At 40.9% G+C, this 12184-nt stretch overlaps 1 protein-coding gene across 2 annotated transcripts in view; it reads left to right on the top strand.

Moving 5' to 3' along the window:
- Positions 1–11404: 11404 nt before the first annotated feature.
- The window catches only part of IST1 (IST1 factor associated with ESCRT-III), a 39850-nt gene continuing 39070 nt past the window's right edge, over positions 11405–12184 (top strand). For both annotated transcript variants that reach the window (XM_059905371.1, XM_059905369.1), the window contains exon 1: positions 11405–11505. The gene's annotated coding sequence lies outside the window, so the exon portion shown is untranslated. The remainder of the gene's footprint in view (positions 11506–12184) is intronic.

Below are 12184 nucleotides of genomic sequence, written 5' to 3'. Positions count from 1 at the left end.
TATTTATTTATTTATTTATTTATTTATTTATTTATTTTTGGCTGTGTTGGGTCTTCGTTTCTGTGCGAGGGCTCTCTCTAGTTGCGGCAGGTGGGGGCCACTCTTCATCACGGTGCGCGGGCCTCTCACTATCGCGGCCTCTCTTGTTGCGGAGCACAGGCTCCAGACGCGCAGGCTCAGTAGCTGTGGCTCACGGGCCTAGTTGCTCCGCGGCATGTGGGATCTTCCCAGACCAGGGCTCGAACCCGTGTCCCCTGCATTGGCAGGCGGATTCTCAACCACTGTGCCACCAGGGAAGCCCGAAATTCACCCTTTTGAAGTGTATAACTCATTGGGTTTTAGTACAATATATTCACAAGGTTGTGCAACATCACAAGTATCTAATTCCAAAACATTTTTATCACCTTGAAAAGAAACCCCATACCCATTAGCAGTCACTCCCCATTCTTCCTCCTTCCAGCCCCTGGCAATCACTAATCTTTCTGTCTCTATGCATTTACCTGTTCTGAACATTTCACATAAAGGAAATCATACAATATGGGGCCTTTGTGTCTGGCTCCTTTCACTTAGCATGATGTTTTCAAGGTTCATGAATGTTGCAGTGTGTGTATCAGTACTTCATTCCTTTTTATGGCCAAATAATATTCCATTGTACGGATATACCACATTTTACTTCCATTCACCAGTTGATGGATATTTCTGTTGTTTCCACTTTTCGGCTCTTCTGAATAATGTTGCTGTGAACATTTGTGTACAATTTTTGTGTGATCATGTTTTCAGTTCTCTCAAGTATACACCTAGGAGTGGAATTGTTGGTTCATATGGTAACTCTGTGTTTAACATTTTGAGGAACTGTCAAACTTTTGCCCAAAGAGCCTGCATCATTTTATATTCCTACCATGTAGGAATGTACATGTATGAGAGTTCCAGTTTCTCCACATCCTGTGCTGCACTTGTTATTGTTTGTCTTTTTTATTATAGATATTGTAGTGGGTGTGAAGTGATATCTCACTGTGGATTTGATTTGCATTTCCCTGACGACTAAGGATGTTGAACATCTTCTCGTGTGCTTATTATTGACCATTTGGAGAATGTCTATACAAATCCTTTGTCCATTTTTGAATTCGGTTATTTGTCTTTTTATTGTTGTTTTATAAGTGTTGTTTTTTAAAAATATTCTGGATACTAGACTGTTATAGCATATATGATTTGCAAAAATTTTCTTCTATTCTGTAGGCTGTATTTTCACTTTCTTGATAGTGTCCTTTGAAGCACCAAAGTTTTTATATATTTTTTTCTTTGGTTGCTTGTGATTTAGGTGTCATATCTAAGAAACCATCTCCTAGTCCACAGTCATGAAGATTTACACCTATATTTTCTTCTAAGAGTTTTATAGTTTTAGCTCTTATATTTTACTCCTTGATTAATTTTGAGTTAATTTTTGTATAGGTATTAGGCAGGGAAGTTCAAATTTATTCTTTTGCATGCAGATATCCAGTTTTCTCAGTACTGTTCGTTAAAGTCTATTCTTTCACCATTGAACTGTCTTGTTATCCCTGTTCAAAAGCAAGTGACCATAAATATATTGGTTTATTTCTAGATTCTGAGTTCTATTTTATTGACCTGTATGTGTATCCTTATGCCAGATTCGTATGGTCTTGATAGGAACCTCATATTTTAAGGAGATAGTTTAAACTTTTGAGTTTATATTTAGAATCTAGAGTTATAAGTTTTCATTTCTTTGAATTCATTTAAGGAAAAATTACGTTTACTAGGATGATTGCAATCATGATAAATGTCATGAAAAAAATCTGATTTGAGAATTCTCTTTTGATCTGATATGTGAACCCATATCAGATCAAAATCACAGTTTATAACTGCGATTTAATGCATTTTTCTTTTTATTTGTTGATAAATTCAACATACACAAATTGAAGGTAAATCCAGGATGCAAATTATTATGGAAATATGGACATATGAAAATTATATCATGTCAAGTCTCAAGATCTGGGTTCAAGATCTGATCCTGGCACTTATTGCTGTTGATCTTGGATTGCTCACTTTACAGCTCTAAGCTTCACTTTCTTCCTATAAAAACTAATAGATATTTCTGATGTACAGCTGCTTCACAGGAATGTTGTGAGCCTCAGACTGAGGTCATGTGCTTGTAGTTGCCCTGTAAATTGCAAAATGCCATGGAGATATTTAATATTTGTATATAGCCCTAATTATTATTATTATTATTATTTTAATTATTTATTTATGGCTGTGCTGGGTCTTCGTTTCTGTGCGAGGGCTTTCTCCAGTTGCGGCAAGTGGGGGCCACTCTTCATCACGGTGCGCGGGCCTCTCACTATCGCGGCCTCTCCTGTTGCGGAGCACAGGCTCCAGACGCGCAGGCTCAGCAATTGTGGCTCACGGGCCTAGTCGCTCCGTGGCATGTGGGATCTTCCCAGACCAGGACTCGAACCCACGTCCCCTGCATTGGCAGGCAGACTCTCAACCACTGCGCCACCAGGGAAGCCCTAGCCCTAATTATTGATGTTAATAAGTTCTCTGAGGAATCATTTCATAGGTGCTCTAAAAAATGCTCTTGATTTTTTTCTAGGCCTTAGGAAGATATCCAGAGCAGTTTCTATTTCGTTTTATAATTTCTAGCCTAAAAACTTTCTGAGACTTTCCCCTTTCTAAATGTTAGTACTTTAAAAAAAAAAAAAAAGGCAAATTACTCAATGCCCATCATCTTTCCCTTCTCTCTCACACAATGTGTACTACTTTCTTCTATTGCAGGAGTCAGCAAACTTTTTCTGTAAAGGGTCCAATAGCAAATATTTGGTCCTTTACAAATAGGCTTTGTGGGCAATATAAGGGTTCTGTCACATGTTCTTCCCTTTTTTGGTTTTGTTTCTTTACAACCTGTTAACAATGTAAAAAAAAAAAATAAACATTCTTATCTGGAAGGGCTGTACAAAAACAGGCCTGACTAATTTTGTCCTACAGGCTTGTAAGACTCTTATATTATTGGGTTTAAGCATTATACCAGGTTTTCGTTACAGCCACTAGTTATAATTGTGTACATAAAAAAGAGTTACTTGTTAGTTAACCAAAGAATGTTTTGTGTTAATTTTTATCCTAAGAGCAAAACAGGATTTTCAAGTGAAACAGTGCGAGTCAGTTTGTTTCTTTGGATTATGTTTAGCTCTGATTGAAACTGGTCTGTTCAGCCAGGGATAGAGATACTGTTTTGAATAATTGGCTGGTTGTGGTATCATTCACACTGATATATTATCGGATCTAAATAACTAGATGGGACAGGACACGGGTGATGATTGCTGAATCCAAGAAACTGCTGAGTTGGAAGCAATTTTTCTAAATGAATCATGTCATTTTTAGCAAGACATGGACTCAATGACACTTTTCACTCATCTTTACTTTCATGGTTTGTTCAAGGGTGCAATAATGTCAAGGATTCCAAAAGTTATCTAAACACACTGTGTTACTGAGGGTATGGGGAAATAGAAACTCTCATATATTGGTGGTGGTGGTGTAAAACAATACTTCCTCGTTGTAGGGTGATTTGGCAACATCTATCAGCATTAAAGATATACCTACCCTTTCACCAGTTCTTCTGCTTCTGGGAATTTATACCCAATTCGTACAATCCATATACGCAAATATCTAGTCATTGCAGCATTGTTTGTATAGGCAAAATATTGGAAATAACCTAAATGCCATCAATAGAGCAGTACTTTAAAACTGTGGTACACATATACTATGGAATATTATGCAGCTCTTTAAAAGAATGAGAATTATTGATAACTACTGATATGGAACAGTCTCCGAGATATGTATCTTAAAGCAAGTTATAGTACTAGACAAGTTACAGTATATGGTCAGCCTTCCATATCCGACAGTTCTACATCCATGGATTCAATCAACCTCGGATTGAAACCACTGGGAAGGAAAATTCCAGGAAGTTCCAAAAAGCAAAAATTGAATTTTCTGCTCACTGGCAACTATTTACATAGCATTCACGTTGTATTGGGATGATTTGAAGTACACTGGAGAATGTGTATAGGTTATATGCAAATACTACAGCATTTTATGCAAAGGACTTGAGATTTTGGTATCCTTGGGGGATCCTGGAACCAATCCCTTCCTGATACTGAGAGACAACTGTAGTATGTATAGTATGCTACTATATGTGTAAAAAAAAGGCATATTTATACATACAGTTTCACATGCAGATAATATCACTGGAAGGATTTCGATAGCATTAAACATTGTCAGACACTGTTCTAAGAGTTTTTCATAATTAACACATTTAATCCTCCTAACAACTTTATTAAGGTAGGTGATATTATTCCCATTTTACAAATGAAGAAACTGAAGCACAGAGAGATTAAGTAACTTGCTCAAAGGCACAAGAATCTGGTAGCAATGGTTATTTTACTTCTAGAGCAAGGGACTGAAGGACTAAGGGTCTGAGGAAGGAGACTTAATTTTCATTGTACATCTTTTTCAGTTGTGTGTGTGTGTGTGTGTGTTTTGCCATATTTATGCCCTACTTTAAAAATTATTTTTAAAAGTTTATCTGCACCATTAGGAAAATGGGCAAAAGACTATCATGAGTGCTATTGACAAGAGAGTCAATCTTACTAATTTTCAAAGATATGCAAATCTTACTAATTTTGAAAGGTATACAAATTAAAATAACTGCTTAGTTTCAAAAGGATTAGAAAGGTTGATAATGCCTGCAGTTGGGGAGTATGAGGAGCTGGACACTAGGAGGATAAAGTCATAGAACCTTCTGGGAGAGAAGTCCGGTGATGGGTTTTGCTAGTTTGCATGTGGTGCCATAACAAAGTCTCCAAATAAAGTCACATTCTGAGACACTGGGGGTTAGAACTTCAACGCATGTATCTGTGGGGTACAATTCAACCCATAAATAACATGGGTATCAAAATTTCATACATGCATACTCCCTAAACTTGCAATACCACTTATGGGAATCTGTCCTTAAGAAATAATCTGAAAATATGCACAGATATTCTTAGAAGGATATTCACAATGGCATATTACAGAATATATTGGAATCTACCTAAATATCAATAAAAGATTGGCTAAATAATGATATACCTTCTTCCATTGTTAAAGACAACGTGGCTCTATATGTATTGACATAAAAAGATACGCAGAATATATAAAGTATAAAAAGCAGATTTACTGAACAGAGTGTATATTATCCTATTTGTGTTAAATTTTAAATAAATAAAATTTTGGAATAATATATTCTAAAAATTAATAATGGCATGGGGAGTGTTACATAGGCTTTTCTTTCATTATACTCTACATATATATATTCTCAAATTAGTAAAAACCATAAACATTTTTCTCTCCTCAAAAAACAAAAAGAAGGTATTGAACTCAGTCCCTTTTATTTTGCTTTTAAACTCAATGCAGAACAGAATCAGAATATACTTAACTGCTGGGATCTTGGCTTAGTCTGGTAGTTTCTGGGGGAAAACTACCACTTCCCATTGAGATATATAATAGCCTAGTATGCACACACACACTTTTTGTTTTCTGAACTATATGAAAGTAAGTTGCAGACATCATGATCCTTCAGTTCTACACAGTTCAGCATGCATCTTCTAAGAATAAGGGCATTCTCCTACTCAACTATGTTATTACACCAATGAAAATTAACAATAATTCCATAGTATCTAATATCTAGTACACAAATTTCCCAAGTTGTTCCCCCAAATATCTATTTTTTCTAATCAGGATCCAGTTGAATTTCATTTGGTTATTATATCTCTTAAGTCTCTTTTAATGTAGAGCCAGTTTTCTTGTAGAAGATTCCACATTTTGCATTTAATTATTAGTATATATACTGTTTATTTAATTCTCCCTCATGACATAGACTTAATTTGAAAATTTTTACTGTGAATATTTTTTTTATTGTGGTAAAATACACATAATATAAAAGCTACCATTTTAATAATTTTTAGTTGTACAGTTCAGTGGCATTAAGTACATTCACACTGTTATGTAACCATCATCACCACCCATCACCAGAACATTTTCCATCTTCCCAAACTAAAATTCTGTACCCGTTAAACAATAACTCCCCACTCTCTCTTCCCCCAGCCCCCCTGGCAACCACCATTCTACTTTCTGTCTCTGAATTTGACCTCTAAGTATCTCGTAGAACTGGAATCCTGTGGTACATGTGTTTTGGTGACTGGTTTATTTCACTTACCATAATGTCTTCAATGTTCATCCACATTGTAGCATGTGTCAGAATTTCCTTCATTTTATTACTATCTTTTTAAAATTTTATTTTATTTATTTTTGGCTGCGTTGGGTCTTCGTTGCTGCACGTGGGCTTTCTCTAGTTGTGGCGAGTGGGGGCTACTCTTCATTGTGGTGAACAGGCTTCTCATTGCGGTGGCTTCTCTTTTTGCAGAGTGCAGGCTCTAGGCGCGCGGGCTTCAGTAGTTGTGGCATGTGGGCTCAGTAGTTGTGTCTCACAGGCTCTAGATCACAGGCTCAGTAGTTGTAGCACACGGGCTTAGTTGCTCTGCGACATGTGGGATCTTCCCGGACCAGGGTTCGAACCCGTGTCCCCTGCATTGGCAGGCAGATTCTTAACCACTGCGCCACTGGGGAAGTTCCCTATGAACATTTTAAAACATACTTTGAAAACTATAAAACACTGATAAAAGAAATTAAAGATGATTCAAAGAAATGGAAAGATATCCCGTGCTCTTGGATTGGAAGAATCAATTCTATTAAACTGGCCATATTACCTAAAGCAATCTACAGATTTAATGTAATCCCTATCAAAATACCCAGGACATTTTTCACAGAAATAGAACAAATAACCCTAAAATTTATGTGGAACCACAAAAGACCCCGAATTGCCAAAGCAATCCTGAGAAAAAAGAACAAAGCTGGATAACCCTCCCAGACCTTACACTATACTACAAAGCTACAATAATCAAAACAGCATGGTATTGGCACAAAAACAGACACATAGATCAAGGGAAGAGAATAGAGAGCCCAGAAACAAACCCACGCACCTATGGTTAATTAATCTTTGACAAAGGAGGCAAGAATATACAATGGAGGGTACTGGGAAAACTGGACAGCTACCTGTAAAAGAATGAAATTAGAACATTCTCTAACACCATACACAAAAATATGAGGTATCCACTATACAATAAATGAGGTATCACCTCATACCTGTCAGATTAAAGAGGGACTACTCTGGTGGTCCAGTGGTGGGGAGTCTGCCTTCCAATGCAGGGGACGCCGGTTCAAATCCTGGTTGGGGAACTAGGATCCCACATGCCGCGAGGCAACTAAGCCCGCGCGCCACAACTACTGAGCTTGCGCACCTCAATGAGACAGCCCACGTGTCAGAAACTACAGAACCCACGCGCTCTGGAGCCCGTGTGCCACAACTAGAGAGAGAAAACCCGCATTCCACAACTAGAGAGAAGCCCATGCACTGCAACAAAGAGCCCACGTGCCACAACTAAGACCTGATGCAGCCAATTAAATAAATAAATTAATTAATTAAAACAAAACCAAAATGGATTAAAGAGTTAAATATAAGGCCAGATACTATAAAACTCCTAGAGGAAAACATAGGCAGAACATAAATCTTTGACAAAAATCGCAGCAATATTTTCTTAGATCAGTCTCCCAAGGCAAAAGAAATAAAAGCCAAAAGAAATAGATGGGACCTAAGTAAGCTTAAAACCTTTTGCATAGCAAAGGAAACCATCAACAAAACAAAAAGACAACCTATGGAATGGGAGAAAATACTTGCAAATGATGCGACTGGCAAGAGGTTAATATCCAAAACATACCAACAGCTCACACAACTCAATATCAAAACAAAAAAAAAACAAACAAAAAAAAACCCCCAAAAACAACCTAATCAAAACATGGGCAGAAGACTTGAATAGGCATTTTTCTAAAGAAGACAAACAGATGGCTAACAGGCACATGAAAAAATGCTCAACATCGCTAATTATCAGAGAAATGCAAATCACTGAGGTATCACCTCATACCTGTCAGAATGGCTATCATCAAAAAGTCTACAAACAATAAATGTCAGACAGGATGTGGAGAAAAGGGAACCCTCCTGCACTGTTGGTGGGAAGGTAAATTGGTGCAGCCACTATGGAAAACACTATGAAGCTTCCTTGAAAAACTAAAAATAGAACTACCATATAATCCAGCTATCCAGAGAAAATGAAACACTAATTCGAAAAGATACTTGCACCCCAATGTTCACAGCAGTACTATTTACAATAGCCAAGACATGGAAGCAACCGAAGTGCCAATCAACAGACAACTGGATTAAGAAGATGTGAAGACTTCCCTGGTGGTCCAGTGGTTAAGACTCCGTGCTTCTGGGGACTTCTCTGGTGGTCCAGTGGTTAGGAATCCGCCTTCCAATGCAGGGGATGTGGATTTGATCTCTGGTCGGTGAACTAGGATCCCACATGCCGCAACTACTGAGCACATGAGCCACAACTAGAGAGAGAAGCCTGCGCGCCTCAATGAAGATCCTGCATGGTGCAACTAAGACCTGATACAGCCAAAAAAAAAAAAAAAAAAAAAGACTCCGTGCTTCCACTGCAGAGAGTGCAGGTTCAATCCCTGGTCAGGGAACTAAGATCCCACATGCCTCACGGCGCAGCCAAAAAAAGATGTGACACCACACACACAGAGGAATATCATTCAGCTATAAAAATGATGAAATATTGCAGCAATGTGGATGGATCTGGAGAGTATTATGCTTAGTGAAATAAGTCAGAGAAAAACAAATACCATATGATATCACTTATAAGTGGAATATAAAAAATAATACAAATGAATGTATATACAAATCAGAAACAGAGTCACAGATGTAGAAAACAAACTTATGGTTACCAGAGGGGAGAGGGACGGGGCGGGGCAGGGGATGGGACAAATTAGGGATATGGGATTAACAGATACAAACTACTAGCACAGGGAATTATACCCAATAGCTTGTAATAACCTATAATGGAATATTACCTGCAAAAAAACACCTGAATTGCTATGTTGTACACCGAAAACTAACACAATATTGTAAATCAACTATACTTCAATTAAAAAAAATTTTTTCCTTTTTAACTAACTGGTTATGCTGAAATAAAGTCAGTAAAGGTAAAAAAAATACTTAAATATAGAGAAGATAGTACAATAATAACTGTCATCCAATTCAATAATTATCAAAATTTTTGCCCCTACCTACAATATGCATTTCTTTTTTTTTTTAATTAATTAATTTATTTTTGGCTGCGTTGGGTCTTCATTGCAGCACACGGGCTTTCTCTAGTTGTGGCATGTGGTGGGGGGGGCTACTTTTCGTTGTGGTGGCTTCATCTTGTTGCAGAGCACGGGCTCTAGGTGCACAGACTTCAGTAGTTGTGGCACGCAGGCTCAGTAGTTGTGGCGCACGGGCTTAGTTGCTCCGTGGCATGCGGGCTTTTCCCGGACCAGGGCTCGAACCCCTGTCCCCTAGCGTTGGCAGGCGGATTCTTAACCATTGCGCCACCAGGGAAGCCCAAGAAGAGATTCTTTTTAAATTGTTTAAGAAATGCATACTGGGAGGGACTTCCCTGGTGGCTCAGTGGTTAAGAATCCGCCTGCCAACGCTAGGGGACAGGGGTTCGAGCCCTGGTCCGGGAAGAGCCCGCATGCCACGGAGCAACTAAGCCCGTGCGCCACAACTACTGAAGCCTGTGCACCTAGAGCCCGTACTCTGCAACAAGAGACGCCACCGCAACGAGAAGCCCGGGCACCACAACGAAAAGTAGCCCCCCCACCACATGCCACAACTAGAGAAAGCCCGTGTGCTGCAATGAAGACCCAACGCAGCCAAAAATAAATAAATAAACAAAATAAATTCATTAAAAAAAAAAGGACCTCTTCTTACAAAATCTCAGTGCTATTTTCATGCTTAAGAAAGTAACAATTCTTTGGTTAGTTGGTACCATATAATACCTGGTCCATCATCTAATTTTCAGAATTGTCTAAAATAATATCTTTATAAAAGACTATGGGGGGACTTCCCTTGCGGTCCAGTGGTTAAGACTCCGAGCTCCCAACGCAGGGGACACGGGTTTCCTCCCTGGTGGGGGAACTAAGATCCCGCTTGCCGCTAGGTGCGGCCAAAAAAAGACTATAAATTGGTTTGAATCAGTATCTAAACAAGGTCCACACAGGTAACATTTGGTTGCTGTGTTTCTAAGGCTCTTTAAATTCGAGCAATTTACTCTCTTTTTTTTTTTAAGATGCTATTACTTTATTGCAAAATGGACTCAATTCATATATGCACGCATTTACCAAAAAAAAAAAAAAATCCACCACATATTAAATGAAAAAAGTACAGTGTATTTTGAGGTTCTGAAAGCTGGTTTTAATTTAGAAATACTGCAAGTGGTTATACAGACACATTATTTCTAAATCCATATGACTCTCTTATGGATACACGTAGCTCCATCCTTGTCATATTACCGCATCACAATTTAGCAAACCACAATTTTGGTCTTGGTAGATGCAGCCTGTACAGCAGGGGGCAGGATTACCTCCTTCTGGAAGCCAAGAGCTCAGGAATCCCCTTCCAACGTTAAGCAGAGAGAATGGTTTTCAAGTTGAACACAAAGATAACTAAATGAAAAAGTTTCCTCGGAATCCAGAGATAAAGTAAATTCCCAGACAATGTGGTGCTGAGGAAATATCTTAAATAAGTAATACTGTAGATATTCTGATTGCAAGAGCAATCACACTTGGTTTCAAAGCGGGGCAGGAGTATTCAGAGTGGTTAGGAGAGAGGGTGGGTGGCCTAAGGGAGGAGTGCTTAGGGTCGGATAAAGAGCGGTGTGTTGCCAGAGAAGGGTGGAATCCTGCTCAGCAGGTCATTTGATGAAAGAAACCGAAACGCAGGAGGAAAGCCTCCATGGCGAGTGGAGTCGAGCGAGGGACAAGAGCAAATCTCAGAGAGTAACTCAGGGTGTTTGGGAGGCGGTGCTGAAGCCGACTTTTCCAGAGACTGGAACAACACTAACATGGCACTACGCGCGGATTCGGAAAACAAGCCTCCTCCGCCAGCCTCCCCGCGCCCGGGTCGACACCAGCTAAATCCAAGCAGCGCCCCAGCAGGTGACTCTGGCTACGTGACGTGTATTCCGCTACCGTCCATGCCTCCGCCGCTGGAAGTAGTCCCCGGCCGCGCTGGCTCCGAAGGGAGCTGGGCGGGGGAGCCCGGACGCCCTCGGGGCGTGAGTCCCGAGCGGAGGGCGCTCAGCCAATCCCTGGAAAGAGGGCGTGGCTAGCTCGGCCCCGCGGATCCCTCCGCCCTGCTCATTGTGCTGAGGACTAGTTAGCCGCCATTTTGGATGCTGAGGTTTCATCTCCAGGTCTGTCTCTTCCGTGTTCAGGTCCGGATTCGGTCAGGTGAGTGTGGCTTCTTCAGCGTCAAGGATCTTTGTTTTCCTCCTCACACTGCGCCCCGGATTTAGTAGTCCCTAGCCCTGGATTCAGAGGACCTTGAGGTGGCAGCTGAGGAGAAAGAGAAGGATCCTGGATGTGAGGGTCAGGCTGGAGGTCGGGCCGGAAGGGCTGCGGCGCGGAAGGCCGCCCAAGGCCGGGCCCGGGGGCGTGGCAGGGCCGCGGTAAACTTGGAGACCGTTGGTCCCGAATACTTGACGCCGCCAAACTTTCTTGTTGTCCTCCCTGCTCCGAGGCGTCACTTCCCCGGGGCGGAAACGCCGCGGCTTGGGCTTCGGCACCCAACGGGCACAGGGCCGGGCCGGCGCTCTCGGAGACTCCCTTACCCAGTCCCTTCTGGCCCAGGGAGGCTTCGGTAAGGTTGTGTCCCCGGTGCCTGCGGGAGTCTGTGAGCCTCCGAGCCCGGCAGCCTCCCCCCGGGCGGGGCGGCCTCCTGGGAAGGTACCTGGGGGCCCCGGAAGAAACTGAGTTTTTCTTTAGCGGAAACATAAAGCGACCTCTGACCCCCTTTCGGAGACCCTTGCCTGTCTGATGAGCAATCTTGTGAGGAGCCTGTAGCCCTGTCCTTGCCCCCTTCCTCTTCTGTTCTCGTCGCTCCTCTTGCGCGGTGCTGGAGGTGAGAGGA

The sequence above is a fragment of the Balaenoptera ricei genome, chromosome 19 (assembly GCF_028023285.1).
Source record: "Balaenoptera ricei isolate mBalRic1 chromosome 19, mBalRic1.hap2, whole genome shotgun sequence".
Classification (NCBI taxonomy): Eukaryota; Metazoa; Chordata; class Mammalia; order Artiodactyla; family Balaenopteridae; genus Balaenoptera; species Balaenoptera ricei.
Note: the sequence above shows the minus strand (reverse complement) of the source record. Positions and strands in the feature narration are given on the sequence as shown.